At 38.7% G+C, this 18,619-nt stretch overlaps 1 long non-coding RNA gene across 2 annotated transcripts in view; it reads right to left on the bottom strand.

Annotated features, from left to right (window-relative positions):
* The window catches only part of LOC137857785 (uncharacterized), a 92,477-nt gene extending 73,858 nt beyond the window's left edge, over positions 1-18,619 (bottom strand). The window contains exons 1-2 of one of the 2 annotated variants that reach the window (XR_011097279.1): positions 18,393-18,619; positions 17,350-17,507 (exon numbers count right to left, since the gene is read on the bottom strand). This is a non-coding gene — a long non-coding RNA (uncharacterized lncRNA). The remainder of the gene's footprint in view (positions 1-17,349; positions 17,508-18,392) is intronic. The other variant, XR_011097280.1, reaches the window with a different exon arrangement.

Genomic DNA, 18,619 nt, shown 5'->3' with positions numbered 1-18,619 from the left:
CTGAGTATTGAAAAGTATTGAAATAAAATTAATAGCAGGAATAGGTTTTAATAGGCTTTAGAAAAAATGTCTTCAACTTTTAATTTGTGCAAATGGAACATTCCCTCGGAAATAAAGAGGAATTTAGGATTCATTCAAAACATACAGCGAGACAAAAAATAGTGGAAAAGATGATGGGGAACAATCTTTCCAGAACTGGTTAATTAGGTAGGTCTCATTTTTCCCTGGTTTCTATGATAAAGGTTGCATTTGTAGTGAACAGAAAGTCTGGGGAGAGAATACCTCTAGAAACATCTGAGGACATCACCTAGAGAATGGTGAGAGAGTTTGCATTTTCCATCTTCTAGAGTTTATAGAGATTTTGACTCTTTTAATCTATCTATCTCTGTCCTCAGTGATTCCTCTCAGTAAGGTTTCCTATGGTACAGAAATAGCCTGTTTTACAGTGACTGTCTTTCTCTTTGAATGTAGGGTAGGGAAGATCAAGAACTTTCCCCAGCTTGTTCTTTCTGTTTCATGGTCTGTTCTCTCCCTCTCAGCCCCCAGATTCTGAGATCTGAAACAATACCGTAACAGGATCATGTGTATGAGTGAAAGACACTCTGGACTAGCTGCTGGGCAAAGCACAACATAGTGGACCTCTCCCTTTGTTTCTCTAATAGCTATTACTACAGCATACATGCCCTGCAGGAAATCCACCAGAAACATGACAAAAAATGATAATTAAATGGGGAATCCTCTTAAGGGCAAAGGTAACAATAAATGTCACAGAAAACCTGCATGGGGCTGAATTACTTCCATTCAAAAGTCTCTCCTGTGAAATCAGGTTGTCTAACTCTTGGTCTGTGTGTCGGACATTTAAAAATGGTAGAATATTCACACAGATTTCCAAAGAGATACCTCTTGACAGCTTTAAATGGGATGAAATGTGAGATAGCTGTGTTAGCAAGTAATTAGAGTCCTTATTGCTTGTGTCTTCTAGAAAAGCCTGGGCATCATTAAAGAGCAATAACAAAGTAGGTATGTGTTATTCTTTAAAGAAACTTAAAATATAGGAATTAGTGAATCTCTGCTATGAGAAGAAAACACTGCATGGCAGAGTCACTACTCAGGTTTCCTGAGTACTCTTGCTGAATAATTCACATTTGGTGCAGTCACCACCTTTTCCTCTCAAAAGACTTGCACAGGCTGCAAACAATCCCACTACCTAAAAGATTCTTGACATCTTGAAATGGAAAGGAAATCAATGCACTCAGATAACACATGATATTACAAGGTACAAGTGTCATATACTTGATAAATTCATTATTGGCACAAGATCCAGTAAAACTTTTACTAAAGTTATCGTGAGTACTGACTTTCCAGCTGACACTATTACAAGTACCAGCTTGTTTTAAATTTGTCCTACTGCTGCTGGTAGCGAAGGATTAAAGGAATTAAGCTTCCTCAAGAAGTTACATGTGCACATGTAGTATAAAGTAGAACAGTCAGTTTCTCCTGTCCCCTAAGGCTTTTAATGGCACTCCAACTTTATCAGAATGCAACTGAGAAATGCTTCCCATGGACATATTCTTCCTGTGAATCCCCTAACTTGTTTCATGGACCTCTCAAATCAAATCATCCTTTCTTCCTATTCCCACTTTTCAGGTATCCTCTTTCAGAACTTTCCCATCAGCAGCCAAAATTTCTTCTTTTTTTCCTATTCTCTTAAAACAAGTTTATTTTAAGAAAACTATTTACTAGAGTTGCAAGGTTTTGAAATTGTTTGTTAATCATAAATTTAATCCAGATATCTATCACTATATTGATCACTATGATAATTATATTTTTGATAAGTATCCTTTCAAAGCAGTGTTCATCATCGAAGCGTGGTATTATCTACGACACTCACGTGGGAAATGTTGAGCAAGCAGAACTGCAATCCAGTGTTATAACCAGACCTATGTTAGGCATGAAAAGACAAAGAGGAGCTCACATGCAGTGCAAGTTCATCCGTGGATGGAGAAAGTTACGGGATTCTCAGTGCTCACTCCTTGAGAAGATGACAAAATCCCTAAATGCCATGTATCTTGTAACATGCTACAACGGCAAATGGCATAAATGTGCATGCTGCACAGACAGTCTGAGGACAGTTATTGTCCCTTGAGTTCACCTTGGCTGAACTGGAAGAGTTCACGGAGATGGGAAGTTACAGTGACAAGATTTTAAGGACATTATAGAATTTCAGGCTAGCAGCCACATGATCCTAAAAAGGTGGAAAATCTCTTGGCAGAAAGCTATCAAGCAAGAAAGGGTCAAAACTGACAGAAACGCCCAACACAACAGTCCTCTTGCATTAATGACACCATCACAAAAGCTTAGATCTCTGCTAATGGCTGGATGAAGCCTGTGGCACTTGCAGACACATTTGTCAAGGAAAACAGACGGCTATTTTGTGATGACAGTCACAAATGTGTGGCACTTCCCTCTCACAAACTCTACATGACAGTCTGTGGAAAGATTCAGTAATTAAGAAACATGGGAGTACATATAATGCAGGGAAGGGCATAGCAGATTCTAGACTCAGAATGCAAGCTGTTAGGAAGGACTCTAAGGACCAACAACATTTCAACATGCAGCATCAGGCAGGAGGATGGAAGTTGAGGTCTCAGGGTTTAGTTGACAAATATTTATTTGGAGCAGTTTTTGGAATATGAAGCTGACAGATAATGGAACCAATTTGATGTCAGTTAAGATTTAGAAGGTTCTGGGGATTTTTTTCTTTTCCTTTTTTTTTTTTTTTTTTTCCAGTTGAAGTTGTGGAGGGATACAGGGTACAGATATGTGCAGAAGAGAACAATTCAGAAGAGTATGGCTTCTAGACATGAAGACACTTCATCCAGCAGAGGTGTTTTGTTTTCCACAGAATAATTGGTGTTGGAAGAAATCTCTGGAAATTGTCTAGTCCAATCCTCCTGCTCAAGAAGGGTCTGCTGAAGCAAGTTGCCCAAGGCTGTATCCAGTTGTGTTTTGAACATCACCAAAGAAGGCTACTCTGCAACCTCTCTGAGCAACCTCTTTCAGTGTTCAACCACAGAAGAAAAGTGTTTACTTTCCCTGTCTTTCAGTTTGTGCTCATCACCTCTTGTCCTGTCATGGAGCACCACTAAGAAGAGTCTGGGTCTATCCTTTTTATATCCTCCCATCAGGTATTTGTACAAGTTGATAATGTGCTCCCTAAGCATTCTCTTCTCCAGCCTAAACAATCGCAGGAGCATTACTGTAAGCTGTGCTCCAGGCATTGACTAACATTTTTAAAAACAGTTGAAAGTAGGGGTATGTCAGCACTCTGTTTACTCTAGCAGCTTCAAGCCTGATGCTTCTGGTTAAGTTACTACCAGAAGTTACTACAGTTTGCCTATATTTAAAATTATTTAAATGGCCATTAGTGAATAATTGTTCCTATATGAGCCAAGAGCTATTGTAAGTCCACATTCCCACCAGGAGTTATTCCACAACATTTCTGAGGTAAGCTTAAGCATGTATGGGGAGGAAATTTTAACACAATTTTCTACAGCATCTTGATGTAGACACAGTCTCTAGAGTTCTCATTTCTTGGAATCTTATAACTGAGGAACATTTTGTTAAAGAAAGTTGAACACTGCCAACTCACTTTTAAAGACAGCAAAAAAACTCAAACACATTCATTGTATGTACTAGCCATCTATTTTATGTGTATTGCTGTTACACAGAACTGCAAAAGGATACAAAGGTGTGCCTGGTTTTTGGCAAGCAAGTCACTACTGCACTGCTGCAATGGAAGAGGAATAGAGTGAAATAATAGGATAGGGCTGAAAATTAAACCCCATTAGGATTTCTAAAGCTTAATTAATAAGATACTCAGAAACTGTTAGAGGGGAAAAAAGGGTCTCAGCAGCAGCATGGCCCTGAATGTAGCATTTAGGGGCTGCATTGTAAGAAATTGCATGTTTAATGGTCAGCTTTGTGTTTGATTACATCTTCACTTTTTCCTTCAAGGTAAAAATAAAAAGAAAAAAAAGTTCAGTTATGGAAGTGTCCCTTTTTGATCACATATCCACTTGTCTTATCTTGACATTTAACATCCAATCAGATTCAACTCCTTGGCACCAAAAACCCATCATCTGATAGTTTCAATAAAATACATCAAGTATTTAAGTACATGAAATGCTGAGAGGAGAAGGATAGTAGTGTAAACCTGGACAACAATTTCTCAAAGTCTGTCTACTGTTCTTTAGAAAAATGTAAAGGACTAGTGGAAAAAAAAAAAAGTGCATAAAGAGTGAAAAGACAAGAAGACAGAAACAGGAGAACAATACAAAGGGCTCGCTCATGGAGTGCATCTGGGCAGTGAAAATGCACAGGAAAGTCTTGGCCATCTGGCAAGAAGACACACCAAAGGACTGTGGAAAAGAAGATGAACAGCTTAGTTTTCACAAGTCACGTGGTCAGACAAGTAAGGAACAAGTATCAAAGACGCAAAGCTTCGATGCCAAAAACTGTTAAAGGAGAACAAAAGATTTACTCATCTTTGCAAGTTTAAGGTCAGATGTAAAGAAAAATAATGAGTAAAAGAGCAGGGAGGAAACAAGACTAGAATTTCTGAACATTTCACATCGTTCTTTGAATGGTCAGTTTCATTGTATGCCTGCAATTTTTTTGGGGGGGGGGGGGGGTAGAAAGCAGCTATTGTAATTAGTACTGCATATTGTGAGCAGTAAAACTCATCTTAGGCCTAGACTTTGTCATTAACCTCTGGTAGAATTTGGGCACTCCATATGAGAAAAAACAGACCTAGTTGCCTCTTCTGGACCACATGGTTTCTAACACAATTACTATTTTGTCCCCAAATATGAACTGAACCGTAAATGGTACGTTTTCATCTTTTACTTTGGCACCGTTTCCATTTCATTAGGTGTGCTTGAGGTACCAGAAATGGAGAGAAATCTTTGCAGTTTAGCGCATTTTAATATGATATAAACAAGCTAGGGCAACCTAGAAAGGTTATTAGAAAAAAAATCTTTTACAGCAGCAACATTGGATGACAGTTTGTCTGAGGGCCATATCACATTCTTGACAAAGATTAATTGCTAAGGTTCAGTATTAAGCTAGATCTGATAAATCTTTAAAATCCAGCCATACTGAAAGCTTTCCTAGACTGACTAAAATTCTGAGCATTTTGTCCGTACTTATACCATGTACGTTGTAAAACCTGGAATTAATTCTTCATGAACCTGCCTACTGCAATTGTTCTAAAGCCTTACTTAACAAAGGATAAAGAAATGTACATGTTCCCCACAATAGCTAAATCCCTGAAAATGAGAGAGAATGATGAGATGTATTAGAGAAGGAGGGAAGTATGTAATTAGCTGTTCTCTGAATTATCCTAAGTGTAATGATCAGAACCAGAAGACCATTGTACATCAAGGATCCACTTTATAGTTAATCTAAGTAGGTGCAGGCCGGTGCTGTGCTGTGTTGAACTTACAGCTTGGCCTTCAGGATGGTTTCGTGCATATTTCTGGGCCACAAAAATAATAATAATTAAAAACAAAACAAAAAAACAAAAACAAAAACAAAACAAAAAAAACAGCTGGCTAAATGTAACAGAGGAGCCCATAGGCAGCTTCCACACAGTGCCAGTGACTACACCACAGACATGTCCTTGCCTTTATCTAAAGTGCAGCAACAAATTCTCATGTGAATTTTTTTTTATTTTTATTTTTTTTTACAGAGAAATTTATAAAATTAATAAAGTTTTTTTTTTTTTTTTTTTTTTTTTTTTTTTTTTTTTTTCCAAGAAAATCTTGTAAGAGCTCAAAAGACCAAAATGCTCAATAACCTTTCCATGGACGGGATCTGCACAGCATGCTGTGCCTTGATCAGAAAGAGTTCCTCAGCGCTGAGTAACTCAGGGTTCCCAGCATCTGAAGGAATGTAAAATTATTTATATATATATATATATATATATATATATATATATATATATATACACACACACACACACACACACATACATATTATATATGCTATCCTCTCTTTCTTTATAGTGTTAGCTCAAATAAATGGCATTTTAAGAAATACTTTAGAGAGTCAAAGCACCTTTTTCACTGGGGTCGTAATAAACCAGCACCTCCTGATTTAAAACTGTAAGTATACTTCAGTGAGAACACGTTAGGTCAGCAAGGAAACACACAAGTTTGTCCAATATATTATCTATAATAATATAACAATATAACATTTGAATTAATATAATTACATCACTTCAGAATAGTCAAACAGACTTCAGAGAGGTAGCAAGACACCAGCATTTCTAAGTTCCACACCCATGTTTTCAAAAAGCCAAATTTTCAAGTTTTGTTCTGGGCAAGAAAAAGTTTCTGTAAAGCTCTGCACTAAATTCTCATTCATTAAACTATCCATATTAACTCCACTGACTTACGTAAACTGTATGTCTCTAGAAGTGTTTTAGGTTAGATTTGCCCTTTTCCCCTGCTTCCTTTGACTGATCAGTAGAGAAGGAAGGAGACAGGGATAACCCATGCCATTCTACTTATGAATGATCAGGCATGGCCCAATGTACTGTTTCAGCTGGGGAATGCATTTTAGGAAGAAACAAACACCATGTTTTACAACTGGCTCCTGTGGTGTAAATGCCTGAAGTAACTAGGAAAATAAAACTAACATTCACACTTTTAAGGAAAAGGTACAGCATTGAAGAGGCTTTCAGGGTAGGGCATAACTGCATTATCTGAGCATTCCCTAGGCTCCCAACCTTAGATGCTATCGCGCTGGGGAAACTTGGTGTGCTAGCCCTAAGGAACACCACGGAGCGTAGAGTGGAGTGGAGACACCACGGCTAGGCTCTGTAATCAGGTAGGGCCTCGATTGTTCTTGTGCACAAAGCTGCACTTTTTGCCACCCTAAGCCAAAGACCTGTCATGTTTTGACAAATGCTGTACCCTAGTGTACTTTTTGCTCATTATAATATCATTATAATACCAAAACACACCTCCATCCCAAAAGCTACCCGCCTCCAAGGTGCGACCACCCCTCACTGAGCATGCGCTCTGAATTTCTCGGAGCCTATTACTTTAAACGGAAACGGGAAAACTTTACACCAATCATAACTAAGATATGCTTGACTAGAGCCACTCAAGCTCCACCTAAAAGATAGAAAATAATATAAATTGGCCCAAGAGAGAGGGGATGTTAGGGAAGATACCATCGTCAGGGGAGATACCATCCCAAGGACATACAACATCCTTAGGACCTCCTGACTCCTGGGATCAGTCGACGGGCTGAGCCTCTCTTCCCCCCCCATTGGGACGCCTTTGGGTGAGATCTGAATATTTGCTTATAAATCTCTATAGAGTCTTTGATCCTTTTAACGCGTTTATTTCTAGGCTGCGCACCTATAGCTAACACCACCTAGAACCCGCACCTAGAACCCGCACCTAGAACCCGCACCTAGAACCCGCACCTAGAACCCGCACCTAGAACCCGCACCTAGAACCCGCACCTAGAACCCGCACCTAGAACCCGCACCTAGAACCCGCACCTAGAACCCGCACCTAGAACCCGCACCTAGAACCCGCACCTAGAACCCGCACCTAGAACCCGCACCTAGAACCCGCACCTAGAACCCGCACCTAGAACCCGCACCTAGAACCCGCACCTAGAACCCGCACCTAGAACCCGCACCTAGAACCCGCACCTAGAACCCGCACCTAGAACCCGCACCTAGAACCCGCACCTAGAACCCGCACCTAGAACCCGCACCTAGAACCCGCACCTAGAACCCGCACCTAGAACCCGCACCTAGAACCCGCACCTAGAACCCGCACCTAGAACCCGCACCTAGAACCCGCACCTAGAACCCGCACCTAGAACCCGCACCTAGAACCCGCACCTAGAACCCGCACCTAGAACCCGCACCTAGAACACCTGTAACACCTGTGTATTTCATGCATACTAGCTTGCTTTTGCAGATAGTCACTATCACCGGCAATCCAAAAGAACCTGATTATCTGTTGCTGTAATAAACCATACTTGATTGCATTGTGATAGCTCTCATTAATGCAACTAGGGTGAGGGTGGTTATCCGTGATAGTTCAGTGTTCTGAATCTAACCAGACCCCCAGACGGTTAATGCATTGTTGGTGAATGTCTGAGCGGACCCCCAGGTGGTTATTACGTTTTTGGTGAATGTCCGAACGGACCCCCAGTTTTGGTGAATGTCCGACTGGTTCAGTACTCTGAATCCAACCGGGCCCGTAACGGTTAATCAGCTACACCCCTTTAACGCGACAGTACAGCTCCTTACAGGTCAAATGCTCTTGCTTCTTATCATTTCCCCTTTGCACTTCTTCTCGGCCTCCTAGATATAAATCAGAGCCAAGCTGAACTTTCATCTAACGTACTACACAGAATGAGGGCATACCATATACATATATATATGCACAGCTTAACATGCTGTATGTTCATTTGTTGTCCAAAGTGGATTTAAAGCTAATATCGGTAGTTCAGTTACACAACGACAGATTTCTTTCAACAGCTACTCCCTTCCCCTTTACCCTGTCTTCTTCTGCTGCTCATGAAGTAAAAAAAGAAAGTAGGAATGCCCAAGAGAGTCATGGCAGTAAGCTACCACTATGGGAGGTGAACCAAATTGATTTGCTGTAGGGTAAGCAGCCTTATAGTAGGAATGAATCTATGCGCTCCAGTGATGATGGCTAAAGTTATTTTTGGCAGTTTCTCACATATTACTTCTTTGCTATTTAGCCAGCAGGGGGTAGCCAGCCAGTCAGCAGCAGAGCATCCTTTTGGGTTGTTATGAAAACAGCAAATGCCATCACTGGTTTTCCACTGGGAGTGTATGAAGTGTTCAGTAAACAGAATAGTCCCACCTAAGGCAAATTTTATATTATCCTGAGAAGTAACTGCCTTGCTGTCTTTCATCAGTTCACAGTATATGAAACAGTAAAACTTGTAACAATTTTCATAACATCATTCATCTTGAAGCATCCCAAAGGCTTTACAGGGATCTTTTTCCCTACAGTTAAAATGCAATAATCTTTAGGACCAAATAATATTATATAATATTATGGACCAGGAAATGGAACACACAAAAAAATTGTGTGCCCAGACTAAGTAAGAGGATAGTTAGCAATATACAGAGATTTTAGCAGAGGGCAAAAGTTTTCAGTCCTGAAGAAACAAATCTTCTAAACAGTCCAGCAGAGCTGTCCTATCCATTTGCTTCAAAACTGCCCTTAAGACATCCGTATCTTGAATCAAAAACATATTCAAGCTTCATAGTCTCTGTTTATCATATATTTTGAAAGTAAACTATTTCATACTGTATCTTTTTTGATGAAGCCAGCTAGGAAACTGTGTCAAAATAGTCATCTGCTTACAACCAGTCATTCAGTCAAGATACGCAGAGACTTTGTACATAAAGTAAAAAGGTACTGTCATTGCCCTGAATAAATTACAATATAAGCACACAGATAAAGTAATGTTAGTGAAAACAGTAGCTTCTTACTTGAAGACTGAAGAGGAACAGCCAAAATATTTAATGTGTTGCATAAACCTGATTTCTACTAAACTTTGCTTTAGGTATAGAAAGACTATCACAAAATAAAGAAACCATAAAGAGTGGTTTACCTGCATAACGTTCTGTTTGATCATTAGTCTTCTGGATTTTTTTTTTTATGTCTTAACAAAATTGAACATTAACAACTGCAAAGAGATGATGAAGATGTAAAGGTGGACTGTACAAATTTTGAGACAAATTAGCATTATTGAGAACAGAATGAGAAAAAGGAGATAAAAGCATTAGATTATGGATGAATGAGCCTAAGCAGCATGATAGACTCAAGAAATCAGCTTAGGTCAACAGAGCTAGCAAAAAGAAGGGAAATAATATTTCATATCCAAGTAGATAAGCAAGGATATTTTGTCAGGTATTTCGATCCATCACTTATTCTGTTTGATGCAGTGTCCTTAGAACTAGGTATTTGCCACACAAAGGATTTTTTTTCAATAGTCACTTTAATTTTGCTACGAACGAATGTCTGTTACAGAAGTATTAGTATGCTGTACTACTCCAAGTCAGCTAGGTCAAATTCCTACTGCAAACCTGAAGGATGCAAAACATTTTGGAAAAAAGCAAAACACACAAAAAATCCCCACCTCAGAAACAGAGGTAGATGTCTGCATCATGAACTCAGATTCAGCAAGGCGCAAAACCAGCCTTCTGCAACTTGAGAAGTATTATAACTTTCCTCTTTAAACTAAACTAACTAAATAAATAAAGCATCGGTAATATGCTGACTACTTAGCAAAACATGTCACTGTAATAGTCTCTGGAAATCAGTGTCTTCAGTATGGGATTTTGCCTCAGACCATACCAAGTGCTGTGCTGCAATGTTGAACTATAAAGCACTGCTGCCATCTGCAGGGTTTTATCCGTGATATAATTTCAAACTCAATAAACTTGTGGGAAACTCCTCTCTGGAAACTTCTCAATATAGCATCATCACAGCGTGGACAGTACATCATGATCACTCATTTGTTTGTATCACCTTCACTTGGACACAAGAAGGCTAAACAAGGCATAACTTCAAACTATTCAAAGGTAAACTGTGTCTGTACATGGCAATTTCACTACAATTGCACTTCCTGTGAGCTTATTTCTAGTACTACAAAATAGACTATTAGCCTATTATTACATTTTGAAACCTGGTCAAAAAATAAATTTATTTGAAATTTCACTCCATAAAGAGAGGTATGGTTGCCTCTTAACATGGAACAATCTTGCCCTCAGTCTGATGCTAGTCTTATATGTTCTAACAGATTTGTATCCTACCTGTTTATTTTAAAGAAAGCACATTAGATTCTAAGGAATAAAGGAGGAATCTATGTTAGGGAAGACAAAAAAAGCCTGGAATAAACAATTTAGGATTTGGTACAGATAGAGGTTAAATGAGCCAATCCTAGTCCAACTGTTAGTGGTGGTATATGGAGCTATACACAACGTGGACTGTCTGCACCAAAAGACATAAGGAGTGTTAGCTGGAAAGACTTAGGGATGTGATCACGTGAAGACAGAGGAAAAAGACAAAAATGGATAAAGCTAGTATGACATGTGGGACTGAGCAGTAGGGCAGTAAACATGAGAAAATGGGAGTATTTACTGCTTGTGTTATGTGTAAATTAGTCATGGAGTTAGACATAAACCCTTGGGTTTGTGTCTAGAACAAGCTGAAGAACCATTCTGCTGTCACAGAGGCACAAGCTACTTGTCCTGAAAAGTCCGTAAACTCAGGAATACAGAATGTTACACTGTGAGCTAAAGACACCAGATGATTACAGGGATTTGTACTTGTTTCTCAGATATAATTTATAGATATATTGATGAAAATAAAAATAATGAGTTCAATTATCAGGTTGAGTATGCATTTCAGATTGATCCCTTTACATCTCGGTTCTAAGACCAAAGTAGAATAGCTACAGCAAGCACACAACTGCTTTTGCAAAGACTGTAAAAATTTCAAGCCTTCCTTTTATGCAAAAATACTAATTACACAAGTTCTGTTTTTCCTGAACAACAGCACTGAAGACATAGATTAACCACTGACTCCACCAAAGTTCTGACTTTTCTTTGACATCTAACAGATCGCCTTTCTTTGTTTCTCTCTTCCACAGTTCAGTTTCAGGTCAATTTCTCTCTTCTTCATTTATTTATTTATTTATTTTTGACAGGGTTCTCTTTCTACCCTATATTCAGCACAAGATGACTTCCACAAGAGAGAAAATTACTTATTCAGGACAGGTCGAAAAGATTTTTCTTTGTGTAAGCCGAAGGTAAGGTCATTCCCACATTCAACTTTGTTTTATTTGGTAACTGTTTTTCTTCTCAGAAAGACTGATTTATAAACAGCAGCAAAAGCAGCTTGTGACAGGCCAACCTTCTTCAGAGCAATACAGTGTATTACTAAGAATGTGTCAAAAGCCTTATTTCCATGAATATAACTGTAAGGAACAACAGCAAATCCAAGCAAGTTTTTCTAGATTGCACTTTAGGAAAAATAAGGTCTTGCAAAATTTTCATTAGCTGCTAAGCTGGCCATGGCCATTCCACAGCCGTGTTTGCACCACAATGCATCTAAGCTAACAAACTCTAAAGACCCTTGTTGGCTCCTCACAGAGTCTGCAGTGTTGCCTCTGAATCCACAGCGCAGTTAATCTGCAATTCACCATAAATAATTAACAACCGCACTGCTAGCCCAAGGATGCTCAGCTTGTTCTCTAATCCATGTTCCTTTTCCCAGAACCCTCATTTTTCTCTGTTTTTTTTTTCTGCTGCACTCTGCACCACCACCCCCCCCCCCCCCCACACACACACAATTCTGTATATTCCATGCTTCCTACTTTCATATACTTGTATTGGTAACAAAGACCTATTTGTTCAATCTCTTGTGCACTTTCTCTTAGGCAAGTTTGTGAATTTAAAGTTCAGGGGTAAGTATTTCAATCTTGCTCTGCAGAACTTGCTTAAGGCTTTCATTATGCTCTTTAAAAATTGTAATGTAATTAAAGCATAACCCATTTTAATAGTCAGCATTACGGAAAGTCTCAAAACGTTAAGTGGCTAATTTGAATAAAACCATTTGTGCTACGCGTGGCATTTTTACCAGAATCAATACAAACACAATGCAAGTCAGGTCAGAGAACCTAAACATCTGGACAATCTTAGTTGTTTTTTCAAGACCTCAGACTATCTAGTAAACATTTTCTTCTTGAAAAGCAAGCCATATTTTTATTATCCATATAGTCTGTATTAGCCATCCAAAGAAAAATAAATCTCTCTTCACACTCTGGAACTGGGAAAACAAACAAACAAAACAAAACAACAACAAAAAACAATATATATTTAAGCAGAAGCAGCTTGCTGAGGATAGTAGGCAGATTTCCCAACTTCTCAATTACTTAAAAAATATTACATATCAGCTCATAAAGTACAGCATTATTTACAACAACATTTTCAAATACAAATGACAATGTCTGCCACTAAAAAGTGGTTCCTGCACTGAAATCACTTTATCACTTTCCAGTCAACAAGAACAAGCATCTTTTTAGTAAAGCCAAATGTTAAGGCAAGTCCTAGGCATGGATTAATGAGCTTAAGATCGTTTCCATTACACAGATGCTAACATTCAGATATTGTACCTGATAAAACCCATACTTTTCCAGCAAAATTCAAGCCAACAGCCACATTCACAACAAAACGAAAATGAACATGTAATAGCTCTTTATTAACCTGCCACTGCTGCCGAGTTTTTCCAGCAGGATGAGCCTCAGAAGTCCCACTTACGGCCCTGCTCTTCCCTACCGTATGACTGAACTTGCTCTTCATGTCCATTGTTTTTTCTGCTTGCCACTGTTACTACACACATGCTGCAGCAAGTTATTAATAAGGAAACTCACTTAGTATTACTTTTTTTTTTGTTGCAACCTTGGTATCTTAGCAACTGTTATGCCTGATGTTCTCTTTGCAGAAGCTTTGCTGACTCACCTAGTCCCTGATACTGCAGCTTTACTTGGTTGATTAGCATTACTGTACTTGCGTGCAGCATCTGCGTGTGTCTAAGGTCACATCTATACATAGCTTTTACTTCACCTTCCATGGAGCACTGAACTATATAATGTGGACATCTGCCAGATAACAAAGTTATGCTTTTGCCCTTTGCTTGACATGTCATGCTATGGGCCCAGGGGAAAGAATTAAGAGGTAGCAAATGAATGGGTGCAATCTGCAAAGTTAATAATCTAAAAAGAACTTTCTGTTTCCTTGCCTGTGGTTGGTGGTTCCTTCTTCTGTTCCATGAACACGCACGATTCTCATGAATCCTCTACAGATCATGCAATGCATCCATAACTGCATGAGTTGTCATTTAAAAAAGAATAACTGGCAGTAAACACTGTAAAACACCCTACATGTACTTTGGTTAAAATGATAGGAATCTAAGCTGTAAGCAGTGGAAACAAGATCTGTTTTAAACTTTGTAAAATACTGATTTCTTGGGGTGTCATTCCTTTAATATTATGTCAGTTACTAAAACAGAAGATGTAATTCTACCAGACAGACTGGTATTCTATATACAAAACCACAAGGAAAGTTATACAATTCAGATGATAAGAGGTAAGTAGCATGTGTCGTTCCCATTCTCACTTTTAAGATTCCCCTTTCACTGTTTGTACCGCTTCTGCTACTTGCAGCCCTTTGCATTTTTTATTTTAATCATAATAAGTTTTTTCTTGATTTATAATCTGTTCAGCCAATGGAAACCTTACCAGGAAAAGCAAACAAACAAACAAAAACAAAAAACTGCAGAGCTTTTTCTAGAGTACATTATACTGAAAAAAGAAGTGGTAAAGTTGAGGTTAAACATAACTAATTAAGTAACTGATCCTTGTGGGTCACTTCCAACTCAGGATATTCTATGATTCTACACAATACCTCCTTATGTTTTAGTTGCTTTCTTTTGTAGATTTACCTTACTACATAGTTGGTCTTCATTCATCAGACGGCTTATACCATTTCCAACAGCATAACCATTAATATGATGTGCTAATTCAGTTATCAGTTTGTCTTTCTGACATCTGTTTGCTTCTCATACAGTGACTGACGGTAATGTACAGAATATCTTCTCATCCCCTGGAGAAATGTAAGAATTGCTCTCCCAGATAACAAACCCAAACTGCCCAATGACATCAAGTGTTCAGACGAGATTGTATCTAGACAAAATGACCCAGGAAACTCATTTCTCTTTGTGTTTCTTGCACATGGAGAAACAAAAAGCCAGGGAATGTCTGATATGCATAAAAATCAAATTATAAAAATGGAGTCATAGGTGTGCATCAAAAAACCCTCAAATTCTGAAAACTAGCATGTTGTGACATAAATCCTTAAAAGTAGCAAAGTATCTAACACTGTGAAATGCAAAAAAAAAAATGAATCAGCCCTAAAAAACAATGAACTGGGACCACTGTTGCATAAATCTACAATAAAAAGAGGCGTCCACTGCTGTATAAATGGGTTACAGATGCAGCACGCATTATGGATTAATCTCTAGTATCAGAAGAATCAGATCTTAGATGTCAGTTCTTCATAGACTATTGCTTGAAATTCCTTGTAATGCTCCTATAAAGAGCATGAGACTTGGTCAGGGAATTTGACAAACATCTGAAGAGAAGCTGTTTGGAAATGATTGTGTGGGGGGTGTCATAGAGTGACTCATACTGAAAATTCTAACCATTAAAAATGTCAGTAAAAACTTCTGCCATATCATTCCATATCTACCAAATAAAACTAGCCAGTCAAATATCTTCATAAAAGGGCTATGAATATCCTCACAAAGAAAAAGCTCTGTCTATGAGAGCATAACTTGCTTTGGTGGCTTCCATAACTCATTTTCTGGAGGTCCACGGCAGATTTGTGATCAACTCTGTGATTCAGTCAAAATACCAGTGTTCTGGCAGAGGAGACAATATCTGAGATACAAATGATAGTGACTGTGCTTCCTTGTGTACCTCTTCCCCATGTCTCTTACTGCCCCTTAAAGCTGTCTATTGCATGAAATAATGCTCAGAGCCTGGGCTTTTGGACTAATTGGAAAGGCAAATGTTTCCTGAAGAAAATGAGTATTTTGGACAATACCACTTCAGTTTTTCCCAAGTTGAGCTTGAGACAGCTGCTCTTCCTCCCAGAAGACATTATGGCACCCCTTCAGTAGGAATGGTTCCACCTCCAGTAAAGGAAAAGGTAGATCTCATCAGGAAACAACTAGTATATTTCTAAACATCCAGGAGACAAATACACAACTACCTTACATATAGAACGCATTACAGAGAAAAATTACTCCTGCAGTCATGAAATAAATAATAAGCCAACTGAAAGTGAAATAATGCATCTGTATGGAGACAAAAACAGCTTGGCAATATGCTCTGCTGTCCTGTAGGTATGTGAGATTCATAAATGGCTCTTTCATCAAAATGACATAATCTCCCTGAATGACAAGATGAGACAGTGAATATGTCAATTGGCTATGTCAGAGGAAGAAGTGATCTTGATCAGGGATTTAAAAAAAAAAAGCATTCGACTACTCTACAATGACACCGATAATACTCTCTGATGCTTTTGCTGACAAAATTTCAGATGTGAGGTAATCAATAACTCCAAACCATTTTTTACAGGACGAAAATTATTTTTCAGTTCCTGAACACTACTCTGTATCCTGAAATACTTTAGGCCTTTCCTTACCTCCTAAACTTTCTTTCTCTCTCCCCTAGTTATGCTTTCACTATAATCTCCTGTTTAAAGTACAACTACAGATTCTTTCCTTACTTCAAGCACGCCGTTCCTTCCCCTGCAGCTACAGAACCACAAAATGGCTGAGGTTGGCAGGGACCTCCAAAGGCCATCTGGTCCAACACCCTGCTCAAGCAGGATCAATTAGAGCCAGTTGCCCAGGACCGTGTCCAGATTATTTTTGAACATCTCCAAGCAGGAAGACTCCACAACCTCTTTGAGCAACTTGTGCTAGTGCTCTGCCATCCCCACAGTAACGGAGTTACCCCAAATTCTTTCCTCTGCTTTCTCTAGTGATTCTCCACTGCCATGACAACTCCAGGTCCTTGCTAATATCTGATTCTTACACGGAAGACATAGGGTTCTTAATTGCACTGAGACAGATTAAACTAGCAGTGCTGACCAGCAATGAGGAATTTAATTACCTAGGAAGCAAGATGTTTATCCCTACATAGCAATGCTCTGCTGTAACTTCAGTGAAAAACCTTCCCTGGTATTCTGCATTTCTCACCTATAACCACCAAAAGCAAATGTTTTTTCAGACACTAGCAATCCGTAGATTTAACTGAAGTTTATTACAAAACTAAGAAAATTCTTGTAGATAATATAGCTTCTGCTGCACATGGTCAATATTACCAAATTTGCTTTGCACTCCTTGTGATGAAGGATATCTAGAAATTACAGCTAGAGAATAAAAAGGCGCAGTCATGCTAGAGCTAAATGCTTAAATATCACCATGTGAATAGCTATTTATTTCAGTAAGCATTAAGTATGTCTGTCACTGACTTTAAATGAAACTGAAGATCTACAAATTTGAAAAATTATTTCTATTCAACATATAAATAAATATGTACATAAATGCCTCATTTTAATCAATATATTCCTAGGTTTAAGAGCGATGAATGTCATTTTAGAATAAATATGGAAAAAAAAAAAATGACATCTTGAGATACCTTTCTTTAAAGTATCCCACAGGACTTCACTGGATAAACAGACTTCACTGGAGTGAAGATCCCTCTGCAGTGTACTGTGACAAACGTTTCTCAGAACGTAGGAACTTCTCAAGATGAAGTGAAAGAAGGCTTTACTCTGCTGAAACTGCAGGAAAAATCTAGGGCAGCAAAAAATAATTAGTAAGCAACGGAAAGTAGTAAGCAATGGAAAAATTTTAAGTCATCAGTAAGCAATGCAAAAAAAAATCCTCTAATATTTTAGATTTTTTTTTAATGTAGCTTTACATAAATTTGCAAAAATAAACTTAAACGTGAAAGCGTAAATAGTCCAAAATACATGCTTGAATGTGATTATTCACACTTTAAATGGAAAATGTGTGGGTAAGCTGCACAAGTCACTCAATTATGATGCAGAAACCATACTACTTAGGCGCCTAACCAACCCTGAATTAATGCTAAAATTTGACTAATAAATATCCACAACAAGTTGTTCATAAAATATTCATTCAGGGAAAATATTTTCCAAATAAATTCACAAACTCAGACAAAAAAAAAAAGTGGAAATTTTCTGAGCATTTTCTGAAAATAAGTAAAAAGAGGACTGAATAAATTATCCATCAGAAATGGCCTCTTATTTTGTGATTACTGACTAAACTAGCAAGAATAACAAAAAGTTGCATGGGAGTATCAACATTTCACTTGTATGTTTGATATAAATGGAAACATTGTCAAGACATTTCCTGCAAGACAAGAGCGGTGTTGTTTCTATGGGACTAACCAGTACTTTTCAGCTTGCATTTCCAAAGCAGTTTGAAAACTTCTCACTTGCTACTGCCCTTTCTACCTCTTGGATTATAGAAGCTCTGACAGGTGCATAACTGATGTACTCGGAGAAGAGATGGTCCACACTGAAGCATGCATTACGAAAGCGAGCTGGGGGAGGCGTTAATGACCAGACAAGAACCTGACTCTTACACTGAAGCCCTCACTGAAGCAATAAATGAATTTAAGCAAAAAACAAACAAAAACCCTCTACATTTTACCTCACAAGTTAGCTCCCTCAACCTGCAAGCCCCGCTGACGCCCTCCCTCCTGCCCCCAGCGGCAGCCGCTTCTCCAAAATGGCGCTGGGCGGGGAGGGGGATTTAACGGACAGCCGCCCCCGAGCGCGTGCCGCTGTGCTGGCCGTTAACGGTCGGCGCGGGGCAGCCGCGGGCTCGTTATTTCCAACCAAATGGGTTCATTTCCAACCAAACGGGTTAATTTCTAA

Source organism: Anas acuta, chromosome 5 (genome assembly GCF_963932015.1).
Source record: "Anas acuta chromosome 5, bAnaAcu1.1, whole genome shotgun sequence".
Lineage (NCBI taxonomy): Eukaryota > Metazoa > Chordata > Aves > Anseriformes > Anatidae > Anas > Anas acuta.
The sequence above is the reverse complement of the archived record's forward strand: the minus strand, read 5'-3'. Positions and strand labels throughout refer to the sequence as shown.